Source organism: Mustela erminea, chromosome 8, assembly GCF_009829155.1.
Source record: "Mustela erminea isolate mMusErm1 chromosome 8, mMusErm1.Pri, whole genome shotgun sequence".
Classification (NCBI taxonomy): Eukaryota; Metazoa; Chordata; class Mammalia; order Carnivora; family Mustelidae; genus Mustela; species Mustela erminea.
The window spans coordinates 22,391,647-22,412,161 of record NC_045621.1 but is presented as its reverse complement, the minus strand read 5'-3'; the positions used below and the strand labels follow the sequence as shown (position 1 = coordinate 22,412,161).

The window sequence follows — 20,515 nt, the reverse complement described above, 5'->3', positions numbered from 1 at the left end:
TAATGTTGTTTCATCTTAGTATCACTTACCTCTCAAATTCTCCCCTCATGGTCCAGTAGTTGTTTGTCTCTCTTTTGCTCAGCTCTTTATTCTACATCATTTGGTCTTCTATATCGCTAATTCTCTCTTCTGCCTCATTTATCCTGGCAGTAAGAGTCTCCATTTTTTATTGCACCTCATTAATAGCTTTTTTAATTTCAGCTTGGTTAAATTTTAGCTCTTTCAATTCTCCAAAAAGGGATTTTATTTCTTCAGAAAGGATTTCTCTAATATCTTCCATGTTTTTTTCAAGGCCAGCTAGCACCTTGATAATCGTCATTCTGAGCTCTAGTTCTGACATACTACCAATGTCCGTATGGATTAGGTCCCTAACTGTTGGTACTGCTTCTTGTTCTTTTTTTTTTTTTTTTGTGGTAAGTTTTTCTGCCTTGTCATTTTATCCAGATAAGAATATATGAACAAGGGAATAAAACACTAAAAGGGTGGCAAAGACCCCAGAAAAATGTATGCTGACCAAATCAGAGGTAAAAAAGAATATGAAAATACATATATATATATATATATATATATATATATACATATATATATATATATATAACTGGTGAATAGAACAGAGCTACCCCCTTGATTCTGGGTGTATTCTGGTCTCTTAGAAGAAACTACCTCTGAAAATTTTAATGAAAGAAAAACATATATATACAAAAATAAGTGTAAACACAATGAAGGGATGGAATATGACTGTAAAAATGAAAATTTTTAAAATATTCTAAAAAAATAATTGATAAGATAAGTTGGTTGGAAAAAGAAAAAAAAAAGAGGAGAGAATGTAATCAGGCAGGAGACTAGAACAAGGCCATGTGCTAGATTTAGGGTATATTTTGATCTATTAGAAGAAATTTTATCCCAAAATTTTAAAGAGAAAAACCTATATGTATACAAAAAACAAGGTTAAATACAATGAAGGGATGAATTATTACTGTAACAATGAAGGTTTTAAAAGTTTTTTTAAAAAGGTATTGTTAAGATAAAGTAGTTCAAAAGTGTTAGAAGAGGAAAGAGGAATAGTTATAAAAATAGAATAAGAAAAAAGTAAAAATTAAAAAATTAAAAATTAAAAAAAAATTATTTTGCAAGACTACAGGATCATAGTGGCAGAGCCATGAATTGTGTGTTGCTTTCCTCTAGCTCTGGAGTTTCGCTTTTCTTGTCTATTGGTGAATTTGGTCTTGCCTGGATGTTCTTGCTTATCTTCTCAGGGAGGGGCCTGTTGCAGTGATTCTCAAATGTTTTTGCCCAAGGTAGAATTGCACTGTCCTTGCCAGTGGCCAGGCTAACTAATCTGTTTGGGTTTGCTCTCAGTAGCTTTTGTTGCCAGGCTAAGTAATCTGCTTGGGTTTGCTCTCAGTAGCTTTTGTTCCCTGAACGCTTTCTGTACAGCTTAGGAAGTCAGGAATGAAGATGGTGGCCTCCCAGTCTCTGGCCCAGAGGAACCAAGAGCTTGGGACCCCACTCCTCAGAGCACCTTCAGCGAAAAGCAGTCAATCACTCCCATCTTCCTGGTCTCTGGCTACACTCTGAGCTCACCCATCTTGTGACTGAGTGTTTCTGTCTCTGGCGCACAGCCCTGTTTGGAGTCTTCAAACTCAGCAGATTCTAGCTGCTGGCTCCCGTGCCACTCCTCCTGAAGGAGGAAGGAAGGGGTCTCTCTGGATCTGCCACTTGCAGGGCCCATGCTTGAAGAGAATTGGCCCGACTGTGCCTTGGATCATGGTTTAAGGTTACCCCTATCTGAGAGCTCACTCCTCAGCTCTGTCTCTGTAGTCAGCTTCCCTGCTCCAATACCTGGCAGCTCCGCTACACTCAGACATCCCTGGTCTTTCTGTAACCCTGTGGGTCCTGAGACCACCCTGTCCCTGCTTAGCCTCTGGAGTGATGTCCCTCAGTGAAGAAGACTTCTAAAAGTTCTGATTTTGTGCTCCACTGCTCCACTGCTTGCTGGGAGCTGGCCCCTCCCCATGCGGTCTATCTTCCCATCATTTTGGATTCTCTTCTCCGCATGTCCTACCTTCCAGAAAGTGGTCAATTTTCTGTTCCTAGAATTGCTGCTCTTCTATCTCCTGTTGAGTTTGTAGGGGTTTGGAATGGTTTGATAAATATCTAACTGAACTCCTGGGACCTGATGTCAATTCAATCTGCTACTCCTCCATCATTTTACTTCCCCCTAGTCTCAGCTTTACTTCTTAACTATAGTCCCAGAATTTTCCATATGGAGGCACAGTCCTGGTAATGTTTTACTTGCTGAGCAGCTAGCTCCAACTGTATTAAAACTTCAAAATGCCTGGCTATGCTTTCCAGTTTCTCCTTTGATATAATTAAAATATATGCTGAGTTATTTAAGAAATGAGTATTCATAACTTGAACAGATGAAGGCCACCACATAATCTACATTCTGCCTAAACTCATTGGCAAATTAAACTTAAATACAGATCTGGCAGCTCTTTCTTTCATTTGCTCCTAGTGAGAGATAAAAGTTATAAGAGACTTGAAGTCTGTGGAGTATGGAGGTGGGAGTTACTTTATTAATAAAAGTATAAAATTATAATAGAAAATTAGGTTCAGAAACTTGCATGGCATCTGTGCAAGTGAGGAGCCCCGAAGCTTATGCTTCATTTATTTCTATGAAAAATCTATCTGGTCTTGCTTCTGTGGCCAGATAGTGACACTGGAAGTTTGATTGTGTTGAAAGTGGAAGGTCTTCTCATCAATAGATACCTTGTTCTTGCTTTAATGAGTTATTTCCCCCACTCCACCCCACTCTCTCAATTGTGGCATTCAATTTAATACAAAATTTATATAATTTACTTTCTCCTCTTTTTCTATTATAACTTTCTGGCAAGTGTGCTAATAGCTAAGTTGATTCACATCTGTGTTTTAAATAGGCATATTTCCAGAGAATCTTTTAAATTTAACATGAACTTTACATATTTGATGTGTTGGGTATATACTCTATCAACACTTATGCACAAAATGAGGGAATGTGGTTGGTGATCAAATACTTAATATTATTTTTATTTTTTATAACATCTTTAAAAATCAAGGTGTCAACAGGTGCTTGTAAATTCTAAGTAAACTGATTTTGTTATTTTATAAAGAATATAATGCATAAAAATTGAATTGTGAAATCTACAGAGTGCTGAGTATGAGAAGAATTTATAAACTCTATCTGATAAGTTGATATTTGAAATCAATTTATCCAAAGATTCATAGACTGACCACTCTATTCTACCAACTGTCCTGTAATTTCAAATCATTTAATCTGTTCATCCATGAGAATTTCTCTTATGATACTGCCTGCTTCCCATAATCCTCAACCCTAACCCACATTTTGGAAACATATGTGATAAATGCTCATTTCTTATACTAAAATGATGTGATTATAAGGATTCACATGTTTGATTTACTTGGTTTTTAAATTAATAGCAAAAGCTAGTATATTTAGGTCAGAAGAAACTAGAAATAATGCCGTTTATTTGTAAATACAGTGTAACTAGAATAGATTATGCAATATCTTGATTTGTCAACCAGGACAATTCAGAGTCAAGGATCTTAAGTGATTTAATGAATTTTTCAAATGTATATTTTCTTTTTTCTTATTTTTTTTTATTTTTTTTAAAGATTTTATTTATTTATTTGACACAGAGAGAGATCACAAATAGTCAGAGAGGCAGGTGGGGAGGGGGGTAAGCAGGCTTCCTTCTGAGGAGAGAGCCCAATATGGGGCTTGATCCCAGGACCCTAAGATCATGACCTGAGCCAAAGGCAGAGGCCTAACCCACTGAGCCACCCTGGCACCTTTTAAATGTAGATTTTTCTATAGATAGAAACTTTTTGGTAAATTCTGAGATTGTTCAACCCAAAAAACTGTGTGGTAATATATATCGTGTTTTTTTTTCTTTTGTTCTTCTTTTTTAAAATTTTTATTTAGAGATAACTGACATATAACATTAGTTTGATGTATACAGCATACTTGGATGTTTATATATTGTGAAACAATCACCACAATAAGTCTAATTTACATCCATTACCATACACAGTTATAATTTTCTTTTTCTTGTGATGATAACTTTTGAGATTTACTCCCTTCGCAACTCTCAAATATAAAATGCAGTATTATTAACTCTGGTTGCTGTTCTGTATATTACCTGACTTATTTATTTTTCAACTGGGAGTTTGGATTTTTTAACCCACTTCACAACCATTTTGTCCACCTTCCTTCCCCTTCCTCCCATGTCTGGCAACCACCAGTCTATTCTCAGTATACATGAGCCTGTTTGTTGCTATTCTTGCTGTTTTAAATTCCACATATATGTTCAGATCATATGGTATTTGTGTTCTTCTATTTGTTTCACTTAACATAATGCCCTCAAAGCCCATCCAAGTTGGTGCAAATGGCAAGATTTCTTTCTGTTTTATTATTGAAAAAATTTCCATTGCATATATATCCATATTTTTATCCCTTCATCCATTGATAGACACTGTGGAGGAATTTCTATATTGTTTTCAATGGTAGCTACACCATGTACATTCTCACCAACAGTTCACAGGCTTTCCCTTTCTTCACATCCTCACTAACACTTGTTATTTCTTGTCTTTTTGATAATAGCTATTCTGACAGGTGTGAGGTGATATCTTATTGTGGTTTTGATTTGCATTTCCCTAATGATAATGACTTTGAACACTTTTCCATGTGCTTTCTGGCCATCTCTATGTCTTCTCTGGAAAAAATTCAGTTCAGATCTCTGTTTATGTTTTAATAGAATCTTTTTTTTTATATTGAGTTATATGAATTCTTTATATATTTTGTATATTAACTTCTTTATCAGATATATGATTTGTGAAACCATTCCCATTCAGTACATTGCCTTTTCATTGTGTTAATGCTGTCCTTTGCTCTTCAGAAGCTTTTTAGTTTGTTGTGGTTCCCTTTGTTTATTTCTTGCTCTTGTTGCCTTTGCTTTGGTGTCAAGTCAAAATCATCATCATGAAGCTTACTGCTTTTTTTCTATGTAACTAGTTTCTTTTTTCTGGTATTTTTTTCACATTTAATTTCCCTTTTTTTTTTTAACTTAAGTAATATAAAAAATTTTTTAAAAAGTTTATTTTTTAAATGCATGCCCACTAGTTGCATTAATAGGAATATGTGTTGAAATGTGCTCAAGATTTTTTTTTTTAATCATATAATTTAGAGTCAAAGATGGAGAGAGATTTGATGATGGGGAATCCTTAGAAAAACTGTTAAAGCAAGGTTGTTTGTATCAAGTCTCAGCAATGGAGACAAGATGTATGGGATTAAAAGGTAACTACTAGGTCACACTCCATAGTCTCTTTGTTAGGAGATGTGACTATGAGAGGGAAACCATATAAAATGTTATATATTTTTTGAGGACGGATCCCAGAGTGCCCTGTGTAGTAAGTAGGCCATCAGTGTGACTTTTCTGTCCTGTAATCTGCTCTGCTCTTCATGGCCAAGTTTTATAAATGTCACTCCCACTAAGTGCCTCCCTTTTCTTACTCTGCATTTACTCTCCAACTCACTAACTCTAACTTCAGCTTTGATTGCATCACCTGAAATGTCATTTTTGGGGAAACATTTGTTTCACTCTTGCCAAAACTACTGGGAATAGCTTTGGGCATTATCTTATATGATGTCCATTATGGAAATTTACATTATTTATTTTAGTTTTTTTTTTTTAATTCATACTATGTAAGACATATTTTTTTGAGTTAAAAATTCAGAAAGATCCAGATATCAATAAAGAAGCTTATAAAAACACCTGCAATTTTACTACCCAGAAAAAAATTCATTGATAGAGTTCTATTTCTCTCTCTCTTTCATGAACACAAAATCAAGTCATAATGTATATTTAGAGAAGCTTACTAATTTTATTAATTAAGCTTTATGTTATAAATATTTCCTCATGTCAGTAAATATTCTTCAAACAGAACATCTATAATGACTATATAATATTCTAGTTTATGGATATAGCTAATTCTAACATTTTATTAAATTAAGAATATTTCAAACTTCCACAATTACAGATAATGTTGGGAAAATATCCTTGCACATAAAATTGTTTATACCTAATGGTAAATATTTTCTAGGATAGATTTGAGAAAGTATAATTACCGAAGCAAGAGATATGGCCATTTGTAAGGTCTTAGATCCTTGAAACTAATTTGTTTTTCAGAGAGTTGCTGAAATTTTTGCCAGGACTGAGAAAATCTCAGTTTTATTACATACTTGCTAAACTTTTTCCAGTTAGGTAAAAATTTGATGCTGGTTTTATTTTGTATTTCTAAAGGGTATGTGATATAGAGGGCAATCTGGCTAATTATCTCACAACCTTTACAAAAATTTCCTTTCTAATGGGTTCTTTCTTTGTTAATCATTTATGATTTTTCTTAATTTTTTATGAAATTGCAAAATTCTTTCTTGGATTTTATTCCTCTTGGGAGCTTTATCATTATAGTCTGATTCCCCCATGTCAATGAATTAATTAATTTTATTGTCTTGTCTCATCATCCTACATGGATATCTCTTATTTTGTATGTAATAAAATATGATGTCAAAATATATTCCATATTTCCATCAAAAGTATCAACACAAAAGATTTCATACACATTGCACTAATTTATAGGTGACCCATGTTATGTATATACCCATTAAGAGATTTATATTTATTTATTGTTTTTGTCTGATTTGGGAAAATATAGGCCCATTAAAAATGCTGTATAAAAATCCTTCTTGTTCAGAGGATTAAGGAGGTTAAGAAGAAAGGTGTCGAATTTGTATTTTAACCTTGTTATTTAAGAGCTATAGTTGATATATTTTCTTAAAACTATTTTCATGTTTCTTCTCACACTTAAACTTGTTAAAATTTGAGGAAGCAATACATATTTCATTACCAAAAGTTAATTGCATAAAATAACAATGATGTCATCTAACAAAAATGTATTTAATTCAGCACAGTTGGAAAAGGAGGGTTGCTGTTTCAGACTTTTCATGTCTTAAAAGATAAAGCAATATCATTGGTGCCATCAGTGTTCACATTTAAATAATCAGAATGGAGTACCTGAATAGTTATCATATTAATAGACCAACAGAAATTCTAGTTGATGGAAAAACATAATTCTCCAGGTAATTACCTTTTTGTGAGACTCCCTGGAAGCATCTCTGAATGTACAAAGAGTGACCCAACTGTACTAGAGAAGCCTACAATGACTTGGCCCACTTTTTATTCTTTAATACCTAAAGCAGTGCTCCTAATAAAATAAAAGGCCTTCATCCCTTTAGGCACACTGATGGATTTGGTCACACATCAGTGGGCATGAGGGTGAACTTGAATACTGTGTTTATAGACAGTTGAGTGAGAAGGGTGTAATGCTCAGGGGATGGAGAGATGGGGGTTGGGTGGAGAGGACAAACTCGAAAGATGGTCGGGATGAAGTGATGGAAGGGGAACTGGTGAAGCTCCAGCTCTACAGGCTGGAGACAGTAGAGGTACTCAGTATAAAGTAGCAAAGGGAAAAAATATCTCTGGTGGAAAGGTTTGCAAATAGCCTTAAACCTTAAGAAACACAAGGAGTAGTCAGTATGAAGGTATGTGTCCTTTGTCTGTATTTTATATAGGTGTGGGGGTTCATTTTACCCAAAATTTATTTGGTATGTGAATACTTATGACATATATGTTTATACATACACATTTTTACACATATGGGTTGAGCACTTATTATATTATATGTGATGTATTTAAATATACATGAGATAGATACATACTGCTTTGCCTATATTTAACTGTATCATTAATTTTTTTTTTCCAAGTAAACTTACTAAATAGTTTCATTTTCCTTTACTGGAACCTTTTCCTCTGCTTGTTTTCTGCATGTTGATGTGTTTCAGAAGTATTTTTTTCTTATCAACATACTTACCTTAGATGATGTCACTCAGTCCTGTGGTTTATGTATCTGCCATGATTCTCAAATAGACTTCTTCAGCTCCGTCACCTCCCTTCAAATCTGGATTTAAGTATGTCACTGCCTATGACATCTTCATTTTGATATAAATATATATTTCAAAATTTACATAAGCAAATGAGAATTCTTAACTTCCCTCTTCCCAGTGGCAACTAATTATTCCCCAATCTTCTCTACCTCAAACCATGGCATTTTTGCCTGCTCAGTTGCTTAAGCCAAATATCTAGGGATTATCTTTGATTTCTAATCTTCCCCTCCCCCACCCTATACAAACTATCAACCAATGTCACTGATTTTTTTTCCTCCAGACATTCCCTAAATGCATGTACTTGTTCTCAGCTCTCTTCTGGTCCAAACTGCAGGAGCTACCACCCTAGTTTCCTTACTATTTCCAGCCACAAACCTTGCAATCTGTACTTTATGCAATTGTTATGATGATTTAAACAGAGAAATAAAATACATAATGCCATCACTCTATAACTTTAACACTCAATGTTCCCATTGTACTTAAAGTAAAATCCAAACTCTGTACCCTTTTGTAAAATCATGAACTCCTACAGGATTTCGTTGTGGCTAGCTTTCTGTCACTACCTCCCCCCGCCTGAACCACTTTGCTCTAGCTACATGACATTCTTTCTGTTCCTGTCTTAGGGACTTTGTAAGTTGTTTTATCTTCCTGAGATTTTTCATTTTTGACTTTACATGTATCACATCTTTCCTGTCAGGCTAGGACTAAGTTTAAATTTCATCTCTCAGACAGGACTCTCATGAAGACAAAACAAAGCATAAACCCTCTCCACACATCAATCGAATTATGTCACTTTGTTTCAATTTTCTGCAGAGAACCCATCACAATTTACTTTTTACTTATTTATGTTTCTTTACTATCTGATCACTATACTTTAAACTCAGGGAAAGAAGGACACTGTCTTAGCACTATCACATACCAAGCATCCTATAAATATTTGTTTAAAAAAATTATTATGTAGAGACTCCTCAAGCATGGGCTGATGGGAGAATGAGAAGATTAAGGTTCTTTCCATTCTTGAAAAATCCTATGATTTTTGTGAAATGCAATTTATATTTTTATCTTATCCATATCCATTTTAGATGAGCTATTGAGATTAAAGTGAATATTTAGTACTTTTAATCTGATTAGTCAATTGATAGTCATAAGTTATTCAAAATAGATAAATACTGAGTTTTAACAATGCTGGGTAATTTAGAAATACAGGTGGATTTTGTTTAGGTGTAAGGGATGTTGGAGGTATGCAGTTAAACATATTTTCTACTTTGCTTTAGGATAACACTAAAATATACAGTTAAAATTTAAATGAAAATATTCTCTTTCCCTAAAAGTATGTGGTTTGTTTTGTTTCGAGGGGAATTGTTATTACAAGGAACAGAGAACCAGAAAAGAAGACTTTATATAATGGATTATTTTTCACTCAGTTCTTTGTGCCTATTTCTATGATAGGTTTATAAATAGGGAAAGGGAGATAGCTTATAATTAGTCTATGCAAGGTATATGAACTCCTGAGAATACACAGAATTCCACAATGTTAGGCAGAACAAAACTTGTACATGTTTACAACATTAATTTACCTAGAACTTTTGGAAAAAAACATTATTTTCCCATAAAAATAAGCAAATAGAAAATGTTACATGACTTTTTTAAGATGAAATATCACTCTTTAAAGAAATTTCTTCATTAGACCTTACAAATTTGTGCCATGATTCCCAAATTTCCTGGCTGTTGAATTTCCCATTGCTATACAATGGCCAACAGGTAATTTGAATCAGGTAACAATCACTGGCCTGTAACACAAAATTCTTCTTTATGGTAAAATCATATTAATTGATAAATATGATAAATGATAAATAAATCAACAGCATTGGTAGGTGATATTAAATGTATAAAAGGAACTTATGTAGGAGTCATTAAGTGTCAGATCTAGAGCATCTTGTACTTTTCCTTAGTGTTTCTTTTTTTCCCCCCAACTGCACACATTTAATTACAAACAGAAAAATACTCCCTCACTGCTTTTGTTATTGCCAGGCTCTAGGGTCAGAAAACTGAACCATCAGCTGCTCCACCACTTACTTCGTGGCAAACGTGGTTAATGGCACGTTTTGTTTTTGTTTTTCAAAACTGCCCACATTTCATTATAAACCTCCCTGGGCCTCAATCCGTTTCTCTGTAAAAGGAAGGGGTGATTTTGTTCTGTTAGGTCTCTTGCAATATTGAGCTACTGTGATTCTATTTCCTTTTGTTTTGCTTTGTTTTCATTATAAAAGTAGGCATCTCCATCATTGGACTTTCCATATCTCTATTCAAAACTACTCTTCTTATGTTCTCTCTGCCATCTCACATGTCTGGAAATGTGACTGTGCATTGGCCATTCCACCTTTAGTCATTTATCCAAATCCTCCTCTTCAGAGGCAAACTGTAGCTGGTGAGATGTAACAGCTGAGATCAGAGCATCCCTGAACACCAGTTAAGTCTATAATGATTCATTCCCTAGAGTAGACTGATGACACAGAGTAGATGAGCTTGGTATCTCTGTCCTTGTGGTAAGGAGGGTAGCCAGAAGTGCTCATCTCTGTCCGAAATAAACTCCTGGACATTTGTAAATGAAGCCTCAGGGAATGCGAAGTTCCCTTTTGAAGTTAAGAGCTGATTGTCACTCTTGGTTATTTCAGCAGACTCCTTTGATTGTAAAAGCTATTCTTGGACACAGCGGTGGCTCATCTTTAAGAACAGAGATAGAAACCTTTAATGCTCATCTGTCAGCCCTAACTCTTATCTACCTTTCATGCTGGTGCCTTGAAGTCACATTTCCAGATACTCTCCACTCTTCCTTAACCCTGCCTGATCCCAGACCTTCAGTAGTAGCTTGGATCTTCTAAAGATGCTTCTTGGAATGTGATTTGGAAACTAAAGGGGAGTCATATTACCATAGGATACCAAAAAAATAGTTTTATTTTCATATAATATGTTCAACCATTCAGTGGGAATCCAAATCCCAGAGGACAAGCTGAGAAAACATACTTAATTATCAATAATTTTAGGTGAGTTTCACGTAACATAATGAATTACAAAAGCAAATTACAGTGAGGATAAAGCTTTTGATGACTATTATATTACTGTTATTACGTGATTGGTAACAAAGTGCAGAAGGCCCGTGATTAGATCTTTGACCACATTGGTGCCAGATACTGTTCTGAATTACTACCTACCTCAGAAAGTCTTGTCAGTCTTTGTAGTTTCCAATCGAAATAAGTAACCATTTGTACTGGGAAAAAGGAAATAGAGAAAGAAAGAAAGAAAAAAGAAAGAAAGAAAGAAAGAAAGAAAGAAAGGAAGGAAGGAAGGAAGGAAGGAAGGAAGGAAGAAAGAAAGAAAGAAAGAAAGAAAGAAAGAAAGAAAGAAAGAAAGAAAGGCAGGCTAGTATTACCAGCCTCATTTGGGGTCATCTGTGTTTCCTGTTTCTATTACTAAGATTTGCAGATATGAGAGTTTTTCTTAACTATTAGGGCATCGGTTTTAGGAGATATGGAAATAAGATCCTCCAGAAAGCAGTAACAAATCATAAGTATTATGTTTTTTGAAGTATTGAATACTGCCATTAAAAGTTTTACAATTAGGGGTTGAAATTTTAGTTTTCAAGAGAATGTTGAAAAAGAATTTTCAAAGCCAGTAGATGTTAAAGTTTATTATGATGTGAGAACAGCAGTCCTGAATATGGAAGAAAAAAAATTCAGAAGAAATTAGATTACTTCATTGTGAAAGAAATATAGTAACAATGGTACTGTGTTTAAAATGGGGATGGTTGAGTAGACTAGCAAAAACTCAGTACTTTAATGAAAGGTGGCAGAAAAATCGGCATTGAGAATAGAAATTGGGTGGTGGGTCTGGGTGGCTCAGTCAGTTATGCATCCAACTCTTGATTTCAGCTTGGGTCGTAATGGTAGGGTCATAAGATACAGCCCCATGTCAGGCTTCTCACAGGATGAAACTATTTTTGTGGAGCCTGCTTGACATTCTCTCTCTCCCTCTGCTCCTCCCCATGACCCTCTTCTCACTCTTTCTCTCCCTTTCCAAGAAAAGAAAATAGAATTTATTTTTATGTAGAAAAAATTAACTTGTTGGTATTATATATTGAAGCCCCAATGGGCTACAACTGATTATAAAATTCAAATTTTGTTTCAGGTTGTAATTTGTGTATATGATTAAAGTGTCATATTTTTTAAAGACTATAATCCAATTATGCATATTTCACAGGTCTGTTAAATAAAATGATATAATGGAAAGACCTCCTACTGGGAGTGAGGACACTGCATGTAGCACTAACTTGGGCACTAATTAAACTTATGTCCCTAGAAAATGCACATAAAGCAGTTGGACTAAAAAAACAAAATCTTTTCCATATCAAATATTTTATGAGACATCATAGCACCTGCTGATTATAAACTTTGTATGAGGTGTTTTCCAAAGAACAGAAAGAAAAATAACCTTTAAGCTGATAATAGCGAATAATGATACTATTTAATATTTATTGAGTGATTACATTATGCTAGGCACTATGCTAAGTGCTTTACATTAAATTTATCATTGTATCCTTCTAGTAGCCTCACAAGGTAGGTGTTGGCTGTTATTTTATAGCTGCAAAATAGGCTCAGGAAGATTAAATAACTTGTTCGAGGTCATATAGGTGGGAAGTATTGCAGCAGGGCCTGATTCAAAGATCAGGTTCTTATTCCCTATACTTTTTTTTTTTTTTAAAGATTTTATTTATTTATTTTACAGAGAGAGACGCAGTGAGAGTGGGAACACAAACAGGAGGACTGAGAGAGGGAGAAGAGGGCTTCCCACTGAGCAGGGAGCCCAATGCGGGTCTCGATCCCAGGACCCTGGGATCATGACCTGACCCGAAGGTAGACACTTAACAACTGAGCCACCCAGGTGCCCCAACTTCTGCTTTTAACCTATATACACTGAACCCTATTTATGAGAGGTGAAAATATTAGGCATTTTTACTGTGTATAAATTATTAAAAATCAATGTAAGATTCTTGTCTACAAGATATTAATAATTTGGAGTGAGCATCTTGAGTTATTCCAGCTAACATTCTATCTAAAATTCTTACATGTGTTAATCTTGATTGCTTTTTGATACCCTTTGAACTTTAATATCTGTCAGTAGATCAAGTTATATTTGATATAGAGTATAGCCTCTTTTTTCTACATAGAGATTCTCCTTCACTAATGTTTAGATAATTTTTTTTTCTATAACAGAATTCAAAAATGAATTAACCATACTAATACAGTTTGTCGGAGGTTGAGAGATTATTTTTGACTGGAGGCAAAATAAACAATGCACCCCTGAAAAAGCAGGAGTCCTTTTCAGTTTAAAAATAACAAATTATGCTTAAGGACTTTGAAAGTCACAGGATTATTGCGGAAGCAGTTGTCACTTAAGCAAGAACTTAATCATTTTCCTGTATCAAGTCAGAGGTAACTTCCTGATCATAACTTTCCAAGTATATTGATACTAATAATCTTAAAAAGCTTTCTGAAGTTGGCAAGGCCCATCAGGCTTTTCTTGGTGAAGAGGCAAGTTCCTGCATATAAGACTGTTGTACTCAATAGATTTTCCTCTGCCTCATAGCTAAGGAAACTAAGCTGAGACAACAAAAGTCATTTTATTGAAATGGGCCTTGCTTGTAAAATGAATTCCACTTTTCTTTCATAGCTCATAATGTTACTCCAAAGTAATTATCTAAGAAAGATTTAGTTCTCATATAAAATATGGACGAAACCACGGAGCTAGTTTGCAATATAGATGCAGCGAGTGATCACAGTGATAAACCATGTGGACGCCATGTGTTTTGGAGTCATTAAAATTGTATTCCAATTAGTTCTAAAGCTTATTTGGACTAAAGTAAGGCCTCAACCAAGGGGAGAGAGATCCGTTCGCTCATAGCAAACTTCCTAGGACCAGAAACTAAAAATCACAAAGACAGATCATGAGCATGTAATGGAAAATTTATTTAATGCCCACTGGACAAGTCAGAAGGATATATATATATATATATTTTTTTTTTTTTTTCAAAAACTGATATACAGCGTAAAGAAAAACTAAAAGAAAAATAAAAGAATCAGTGAAACAAGTTCTTGGTTGCTTTCACTGGACAGCATGCTGATATAGTTAGTTATCTATGGCTTTATTATATGATTCATGATTTTATAATATGTTCACATCTTCAAAGCTTCAAAGCTCAAATTGAAGTACTTATAAGATAATTCATGAGGGCTATATTTCAGATTGAATTTAATGTATTTAAACAATTTTCTTATAAATTACGGAGAATTTTATTTTTTTAAATAAACAAGAAAAAAAAAAGAGTATTTAGAAAGAATGACCCTGCAGTGTTTTATTGTATTGCACAGACTTGCAATTCTTTCTATCATAGAAAGAAAATGAAAATAATTTTAAACTTGTCTGTAATGCCAATTTAGTTCTTCGACCAACACCGACTCAAGCACTTATCCATTCTGAATTTGAAATCAAATGCTTTGAATACAGCTTATGAGCCTCTTTGTTTTTGGGTGGGGGGAAAAACCACTAAAGCAAACTGTAGAGAAAGAGGAGATAATAGAGCTTGGAAGCAACCTCTTGGCAAAGAGGAACAAGAGCAGTGGAATAATTTAATTGCTCATCAGCTAATTATACGGTATTATAATGTTAATGTGTCTTCATCATGACAATGTAATAGGTATAGATTGAAGCATATGAAAAAGAAAGTGTTGATGCAGTAATTATAAGTAAGAGTGGAACTGTTAGAGTAATTATAACGCTTCATCGGATAATTAACGTATTGTTCAACTTGAGATGGGGAACAAAGAGTGAAAAAGTTAAATATTGAAGGACATGCCTTTGACACTCCAGAGATGTCTTTGAGCCTTTGCAGAAAATAGGATATTCTATTGTTGATACAGTTATTTCCTGGTTTCCTTTTCCATAATTTATTTTTCTTTAGTCACATATGCTATGGAAGGACATAGTAATTTGAGTGTGAGATGCTACTGGTGGTTAATTTTTTTATATAATAAGATTCATGTTGCTGCTATTTCTTTTTCATTTTTGTCACATTTTGTATTTGCTGTGTCATTAAATAAGCTAAAAACTTTAAAATTATACTAGCTTAAAATAAAATAATGTGAACAGTTCTATACACTGAAGAGGATGATAATGATTCCTTAATATACCTGAGCAGTTCCTTCTGAGGGAGATTTGGCTGGTCCCTTTTCCCTTAACATCAATGAGTAACCTGATTTTTTTTTCTTTTTTCCAAATTCATTAGCTCAGAACTATCCATTTACTGTAAAGCCCTTTGAATGGATTGTAAAGAAAAAAAAGCAACAAGTAAATACCAGCAACAAGTGGTAGGCAGCTACAGTTTTGTAATGCATTCGACTTTTTTTTTTTTTTTTAATACTAGCTCAGTGACCACCAATATACCACACTGCTCTGAACATGTTATGGGTATTAACATATCAACTTCCATTTTGTTTCTATTGTTATCCATATATTCTACAGAAGAGATGCCTCGCAGAGCAGAGGTTAAATAACTTGGTCAAAATCACATACCTCCTAGTGATATAGCTGGGATTTGAACCCAAGTGGTCTGGCATCAGATTCTGCGAATCCTCTACTACTCTTGGTTGTTGATTCAGAAGTTTGTTAGAAGACTTTGTGAAAGGTTTCTGTATTTCAATTAGAGTAGGGTAGGTAAGCCAGATTTAAAAAGCTGACAGTGAAGGATAAATAGAGTCTGGTGTGGTGAAGGAGAGGAAGACAGCAATTGGATATGCACCATCTGATGTTGGCAAAAACACAAGTCTGGTTGCAATGGAAAGTCCATGAAGAGGAGCCCCAGGAGAATAGACTAGAAACTTAGATTAGAGCCCAAACACAAACAGCCTGAAGGCCAAAATGAGAAATACACAGGGAGCTCATTAACTTCTATTACTCAATTGAGATTGATTTCCCCAAATACCCATGATCAACGCATATAAGAACTACCATGCTAGTTATGGAGGTGAATGCAGGATAGTTAGCAGAAGAATTCAAAATCGTGGTGCACTACTGTTTTAAAGTTGTTTTCAGATTAACAAAAATTTTGTTAAATTTCTGGGATTATAATCCCTGCTGAAATTGTATTGTGTTATTTTGAGATAGGCTGCACAGCCAATCAATATTAATACTTTCATATATTTCTTAAAAAGTAGTATATATGTTTAATTCTGTTCTTGCTAATGTTCAGATCAAATTGTGTTATGAGGTAAATAAACCACATGACTGAGAAAAATGCAAAAACAATTTCTTTTTAAAATCAGTAAGAGAGGGGCACATGGCTCAGGTCATGATCTCAGGGTTTTGGGATCGATCCCCACATTGGGCTCTCTGCTCAGCCAGGAGCCTGCTTCCTCCTCTCTCTGCCTGCCTCTGCCTGCTTGTGATTTCTGTCTGTCAAATAAATAAATAAAATCTTTAAAAAAATAATAAAATAAAATTAGTAGGAGGAGAAAAGAAAAATGTCGCTCTAATGTTTCAACTTACCAAATGATGGCATGTTATTTTCCATCAGCAAAAATTAAACTTTAATATAAACTATTAAAGAAGCAATGCACATTTTAAAATAAGCAAACTTAGAGCAAAACACTCATGATCTAGGATAGTTGGAACTTAAAAAAGTATTTTAAATATGGGATTCTCAAATTAAAACATTTGTTTCTATAACTGGTATGCATTTTGAAGGTGTCTACTTTCTAATTTCTATATCCTATTTAGATTCTAAATTAAAAACAAAGCAAAACAAATTAGTTCACTAACTTTAGTAAACTGCATACTTACCAGTTTGGACAACATAATTCAATCAAAGGTGGAATATGGTTGGACACTTTTTTTTTTTTAAAGATTTTATTTATTTATTGGACAGACAGAGATCACAAGTAGGCAGAGACGCAGGCAGAGAGAGAGAGGAGGAAGCAGGCTCCCCACTGAGCAGAGAGCCTGATGCAGGACTTGATACCAGGACCCTGAGATCATGACCCAAGCTGAAGGCAGAGGCCCAACCCACTGAGCCACCCAGGTGCCCTGGGCATGCTTTTTTTTTATTAGACATGCAGCTAAAAACACAATTTGGAGGCTATTGTCAGAAGGACATGGATTCTTTCCTTTAGGGTATTTGTGGGGTGCGCCTTTATGGTAGAAGGAGCCCAGGCTTTGGAGGCAGAATGATCTTAGGAACTGATTCAATTAACCTCTCTGAACCGTATTTTGTCTATTGTGAGAGAGGTAATAATAATTTCTATCTTGCAAGATTGTTGGGAAATTAAAAATGCATATAAAATGATTATCATAGAAGCTGGCACATGCTAATTGTTCAGTTAAAACTGGCTATGATTATCGCTATTCAGCGTAAGAGAGTTACTGAACAATGCTAACCGCTCTTTAATAAGAAGTTCTTAAAAGTTTAAAACAAATCCATGAAATTATGTTGTGACTTTCTTTTAAGGTATTAATTATAGTTGTGCTCAATCTGTAATGAAAGAGGTACTAAGTATTAAAAAAGCAAAATGTAGCCATGTAAAATATCCTGTCTTCAGGACCCTTCACAAAAGTTGAAGTATTACAATTGTCAGAGGTTAGTTTAATTAACAAGAAGGAAACTACTGCTATTTCTACCTCTTCAAGAAAGGTTTTGTTTGTAATAATTCCAAGAAAAGGAATGTAAGGTATGCAGTGTGTTACCATGTTGTGAATATGTACAGTTGATATTCTTCACAGCACGGTTACAGTCCCTATAAAACATACACACATGTGCATACAAATATACAAATTACTTCTAGAACATATCACATCATAATTACTCATGTATTTATCACACAAACATATACTGAACATTTGCCGTTTTCCTGTGTTAGGTATATCCTCTGCTAGACTGTGAATGTCATGAAGGCAAAATTTCTTTCTTTCATTTTTATATCCTCCAAAAACTAGCATAGTACTTGGAACATAATAAACACTTAGTACTCATTTACTAAATAAATAAGCAAATAATTGAACTTTTTGTTTGGAGATAGAGTCAGAGTTAATAAAGATGATGACTATTAAGTTCACCACAATTCACAAACCACTAATTAGCCAAAAATTTGTTTTTTCTCAAACAAAATATGTACCACAGTGGTAACAATAAACACACATACACACCCATTTATACTATATTTAATTTTACTTTTCTTTTCTCTTTCTGACCATTTTCTAGAGGAAATGTTTGTGTCCAGTGAGATAAAGATAAAACAATCGAGAGAACATTTAGTCACTTTTTAAATAATTGAGAACACAATGTATTCCGTGGGTCTCATTTTTTTAAAATCTACTTCCAGCACTTAAATGAGCAATATTACCCACAAATATAACAAAATTAACCGTCTCATCTGTAAGTTGAACATCATGGTTTCTTGATATGGAGTGCAGGAAGGAAGGGAACAAGGAAGGAAAAGATTTGATCTAGTTTTCTTAGATCTATCTAAACTTTCTTATTTGAGCTAGATGTTTTTTATCCAGATTAGAATTTTTTATTATTATTATGTTCTGTTAGCCAGTATATAGTACATCATTAGTTTTTGATGTAGTGTTCAATGATCCATTCGTTGTGTATAACATCAAGGGCTCATCACCACAAGTGACCTCCTTAATACTTATCACCTGGTTACCCCATCGCCCTACCCCCTCCTTTCTGGTTCCCAGACTCAGTTTTGGTTCCCAGAGTCTCTCATGGTTTGTCTCCCTCTCCGAGGTCCTCCCCTTCAGTTTTCCCTTCCTTCCCCTATGGTCCTGCATGTTATTCCTTATGTTCCACATACGAGTGAAACCGTATGTTAATTGTCTTTCTCTGCTTATATCACTCAGCATACTCCCCTCCAGTTCCATCCATATCAATGCAAATGGTAGCAGTGGAATTAGTGACATCTTGATTTGGCATTAACTAAGTACGTTGTATATAGTTTGGAATGTATAATGCATTTATAAGTTGTTAAAAATAAAAGTTTTGGTGGTGGTTTTAAGAGGCTATAATGATCTTTTCCTGCTGACTCTTACCCATTTGCTGCCTTTTTTAGGTTGAGTCTCCTTCCCTATCTGTAGTCTCTCAGATATGCTCATCTCCCTCTCCCAGATATGTTCACTTTCTGATGTAGCAGGGCTCCATGTTGTCCTTAGGACTGAGAAACTTGAAAACAGAAAATGTCAAGCTGGGCGCCAGTTTCCACCTCTCCATCTTGCTAATCTTTCCCAAAATGAAATGGGACCTTTTATTAAAAACAAAATAAAATGAGGGGCGCCTGGGTGGCTCAGTGGGTTAAAGCCGCTGCCTTCAGCTCAGGTCATGGTCTCAGGGTCCTGGGATTGAGCCCCGCATCAGGCTCTCTGCTCAGCAGGGAGCCTGCTTCCTCCTCTCTCTCTGCCTGCCTCTCTGCCTGCTTGTCATTTCTCTCTGTCAAATAAATAAATAAAATCTTTAAAAAAAAATTAAAAAAAATAAAATGGAGCTAAACCTTAAATAACCACAACGAACAAATGAAAACAACTAAGAAAAACCTTCATAATTGACTCTGGTCAATAGCTAATTGTTTGTAAAAATAAAGAGAAGACATAGTAGCTAAATAAAGTTCTCTACTGTAGCCTCTTTTTCTTCTTCCTGGAAATAGCCCCAAAGTGTTCTTGATCCTTGCTACAGGTAGCTGTAATCTAGCCAGATCTTTCTTATCTCTGATATTTATTTTTCAATTCAGAGGAGTTTAGAAGTTCAATGCTTTGTCTCTTACCCCTAGACTTTTAGAGAATTGTAACCTTCAATCAAGAGGTAGCAACTTGAATTTTTAAAGGGATATAAACTTATATGGTGTACAACTTAGGAAAATTTACTTACCTATGATTTGTATTACTTTTCTAATGTTCACAGAATGTAGTTTAATGCTGTGTATCTAAGCTTTGACCAATATATTTCCAAAATAAAGCGAGATTAAACATCTACTCTGTACTGGGGCGCCTCGGTGGCTCAGTTGGTTAAGCATCCAACTCTTAGTATTGGCTCAGGGTCCTGAGATTGAGCCCTGTCTTGGTGGGAGGGGGGTGGGTGATGGTGGTGGTGGTGGGTGTCCTGTGCTCAGCAGGGAGTCTGCTTGCCCCTGAGTTCCCCCACCCACTTGTGCCTACTCTCTCTCTCAAATAAATAAATAAATAAAATCTTTAAAAAAAAAAAATGTGCCCTGTCCTTTCACTTCAGGGACAACTATAGCTTTCATGTTGTTCATATTTACCCAACAACTCAGATGAGGATTTAGTGGAGTTTTGTTTTGTTTGTTTTTGTTTTGTTTTATTTTGTTTTCTTAAGTTAAACTGTGACTGGGG

General features: G+C 34.8%; 1 protein-coding gene and 1 long non-coding RNA gene across 6 annotated transcripts in view; one reads left to right on the top strand and one right to left on the bottom strand.

Moving 5' to 3' along the window:
• Positions 1–20,515, top strand: part of ERBB4 (erb-b2 receptor tyrosine kinase 4) — a 1,157,734-nt gene that overhangs the window by 522,212 nt on the left and 615,007 nt on the right. The gene's annotated exons all lie outside the window — the stretch shown is intronic.
• Positions 1,179–18,867, bottom strand: LOC116597239. Its single transcript, XR_004288508.1, has 3 exons — positions 18,856–18,867; positions 4,269–4,272; positions 1,179–1,339 (listed from the first exon to the last, which is right to left on the bottom strand). It is a non-coding gene; the product is annotated as an uncharacterized LOC116597239 (long non-coding RNA).